This window comes from Heterodontus francisci, unplaced genomic scaffold (genome assembly GCF_036365525.1).
Source record: "Heterodontus francisci isolate sHetFra1 unplaced genomic scaffold, sHetFra1.hap1 HAP1_SCAFFOLD_83, whole genome shotgun sequence".
NCBI lineage: Eukaryota > Metazoa > Chordata > Chondrichthyes > Heterodontiformes > Heterodontidae > Heterodontus > Heterodontus francisci.
This window is the reverse complement of record NW_027141917.1, coordinates 3524437-3528602: the sequence shown is the minus strand read 5'-3', so window position 1 is coordinate 3528602 and position 4166 is coordinate 3524437.

Genomic DNA, 4166 nt, shown 5'->3' with positions numbered 1-4166 from the left:
CACTGAAATCCTTTCACCACACACTGAAACCGTTCCCGACACACTGAAACCCCTTCCCCAAACAGTGAAACCCCTTCCCCACACACTGAAACCCCTTCCCCACACAGTGAAACCCCTTCCCCACACACTGAAACCCCTGCCCCACACACTGAAACCCATACCCACACACTGAAACACTTCCCCACACACTGAAACCCCTTCCCCACACAATGAAACCCCTTCCCCACACAGAGAATCCCCTTCTCCACCCACTGAATCACCTTCCCCACACACTGAAATCCTTTCACCACACACTAAAACCATTCCCGACAAACTGAAACCCCTTCCCCAAACAGGGAAACCCCTTCCCCACACACTGAAACCCCTTCCCCACACAGTGAAACCACTTCCCCACACACTGAAACCCCTTCCCCACACACTGAAACCCCTTCCCCACACAGTGAATCCCCTTCCCCACACACTGAAACCCATTCCCACACACTGAAACATTTCCCCACACACTGAAACACCTTCCCCACACAGTGAAACACTTCCCCACACACTGAAATCCTTCCCCACACACTGAAACCCCTTCTCCACACGCTGAAACCATTCCCCACACACTGAAACCATTCCCCACACACTGAAACCCTTCCCCACACACTGCATCCCCTTCCCCACACACTGAAACACCTTCCTCGCAAAGTGAAACCCTTCCCCACACACTGAAACCCTTCCCCACACACTGAAACCCCTTCCCCACACACTGATACCCTTCCCCACACACTGAAACACTTCCCCACACACTGAAACCCCTTCCCCACACACTGAAACACATTCCACACACAGTGAAACCCCTCCCCACACACTGAAACCCCTTCACCCCACACTGAAACCATTCCCCACACAGTGAAACCATTCCCCACACACTGAAAACCCTTCCCCTCACAGTGAAACCCCTTCCCCACACACTGAATACCTTCCCCGCACACTGAAACCATTCCCCACACACTGATACAAATTTCCCCACACACTGAAACCCTTTCCCACACACTGAATCCCATACCCACACACTGAAACCCTTCCCCGCACACTGAAACACTTCCCCACACACAGAAACCCCTTCCCCACACGCTGAAACCCCTTCCCCAAACGCTGAAACCATTCCCCACACACTGAAACCATTCTCCACACACTGAAACCCTTCCCCACACACTGAAACCATTCCCCACACACTGAAACCCCTTCCCCACACACTGAAACCCCTTCCCCACACACTGAAACCCCTTCCCCACACAGAGAATCCCTTTCTCCACACACTGAAGCACCTTCCCCACACACTGAAATCCTTTCCCCACACACTGAAACCATTCCCCACACACTGAAACCCCTTCCCCAAACAGTGAAACCCCTTCCCCACACACTGAAACCCCTTCCCCACACAGTGAAACCCCTTCCCCTCACACTGAAACCCCTTCCCCACACACTGAAACCCATACCCACACACTGGAACACTTCCCCACACACTGAAACCCCTTCCCCACACACTGAAACACTTCCCCACACACTGAAACCCTTCTCCACACACTGAAACCCCTTCCCAACACGCTGAAACCATTCCCCACACACTGAAACCATTCCCCAGACACTGAAACCCTTCCCCACACACTGAAACCATTCCCCACACACTGAAACCCCTTCCCCACACACTGAAACCCCTTCCCCACACACTGAAACCCCTTCCCCACACAGAGAATCCCCTTCTCCACCCACTGAATCACCTTCCCCACACACTGAAATCCTTTCACCACACACTGAAACCATTCCCGACACACTGAAACCCCTTCCCCACACACTGAAACCCCTGCCCCACACTCTGAAACCCATACCCACACACTGAAACACTTCCCCACACACTGACACCTCTTCCCCACACAATGAAACCCCTTCCCCACACACTGAAACCTCTTCCCCACACAGAGAATCCCCTTCTCCAGCCACTGAATCACCTTCCCCACACACTGAAATCCTTTCACCACACTCTAAAACCATTCCCGACAAACTGAAACCCCTTCCCCAAACAGTGAAACCCCTTCCCCACACACTGAAACCCCTTCCCCACACAGTGAAACCACTTCCCCACACACTGTAACCCCTTCCCCACACACTGAAACCCATACCCACACACTGAAACACTTCCCCACACACTGAAACCCCTTCCCCACACACTGAAACACTTCCCCACATACTGAAACCCTTCCCCACACACTGAAATCCTTCCCCACACACTGAAACCCTTCCCCACACACTGCCTCCCCTTCCCCACACACTTAAACACCTTCCTCGCACAGTGAAACCCTTCCCCACACACTGAAACCCTTCCCCACACATTGAAACCCCTTCCCCACACACTGAAACCCTTCCCCACACACTGAAACACTTCCCCACACACTGAAACCCCTTCCCCACACACTGAAACACATTCCACACACAGTGAAACCCCTCCCCACACACTGAAACCCCTTCACCCCACACTGAAACACCTTCCACACACAGTGAAACCCCTTCCCCACACACTGAAACCATTCCCCACACAGTGAAACCATTCCCCACACACTGAAAACCCTTCCCCTCACAGTGAAACCCCTTCCCCACGCACTGAATACCTTCCCCACACACTGAAACCATTTCCCACACACTGATACACCTTCCCCACACAGTGAAACCCCTTCCCCACACACTGAAACCCTTCCCCACACACTGAATCCCATACCCACACACTGAAACCCTTCCCCACACACTGAAACCCCTTCCCCACACACTGAAACACTTCCCCACACACTGAAACCCTTCCCAACACACTGAACTCCTTCCCCACACACTGAAACCCCTTCCCCACACGCTGCAACCATTCCCCACACACTGAAACCATTCCCCACACACTGAAACCCCTTCCCCACATACTGAAACCCCTTCCCCACACACTGAAACCCTTCCCCACACACGGAAACCCTTCCCCACACTGTGAATACACTTCTCCACACACTGAAACACCTTCCCCGCACAGTGAAACCCTTCCCCATACACTGAAACCCTTCCCCACACACTGAAACCCCTTCCCCACACACTGAAACCCTTCCCCACACACTGAAACCCTTCCCCACACACAGAAACCCCTTCTCCACACACTGAAACACATTCCTCACACAGAGAACCCCCACCCCACATACTGAAACCCCTTCACCCCACACTGAAACACCTTCCACACACAGTGAAACCCCTTCCCCACACACTGAAACCATTCCACACACAGTGAAACCATTCCCCACACACAGATACACCTTCCCCACACAGTGAAACCCCTTCCCCACTCACTGAAACCCTTCCCCACACACTGAAACCCGTCCCCACTCACTGAAACCCCTTCCCCACACACTGAAACCTTTCCCCACACACTGAAACCCCTTCCCCACACAGTGAAACCCCTTCCCCACACACTGAAACCATTCCCCACACACTGAAACCCCTTCCCCACACACTGAACCACATTCCCCACACACTGAAACCCCTTCCACACACACTGAAACCCCTTCCCCACACACTGAAACCATTCCCCACACATTGAAGCCCCTTCCACACACACTGAAACCCATTCCCCACACACTGAAACCCCTTCCCCACACACTGAAACCATTCCCCACACACTGAAACCCCTTCCCCACACACTGAAACCCCTTCCCCACACAATGAAACCCCTTCCCCACACAGAGAATACCCTTCCCCACACACTGAATCACCTTCCCCACACACTGAAATCCTTTCCCCACACACTGAAACACTTCCCCACACACTGAATCCCCTTCCGCACACACTGAAACACCTTCCCCACACACTGAAACCCTTCCCCACACACTGAAACCCTTCCCCACACACTGAAACCCCTTCCCCACACACTGAAACCCTTCCCCAAACACTGAAATCCTTCCCCACAAACTGAAACCCCTTCCCCACTCACTGAAACACATTCCACACATAGTGAAACCCCTCCCCAAACACTGAAATCCTTCCCCACACACTGAAACCCCTTCCCCACATGCTGAAACCCCTTCCCCACACACTGAAACCCTTCCCCACACAGTGAATACCCTTCCCCACACACTGAAACACCTTCCACGCACACTGAAACC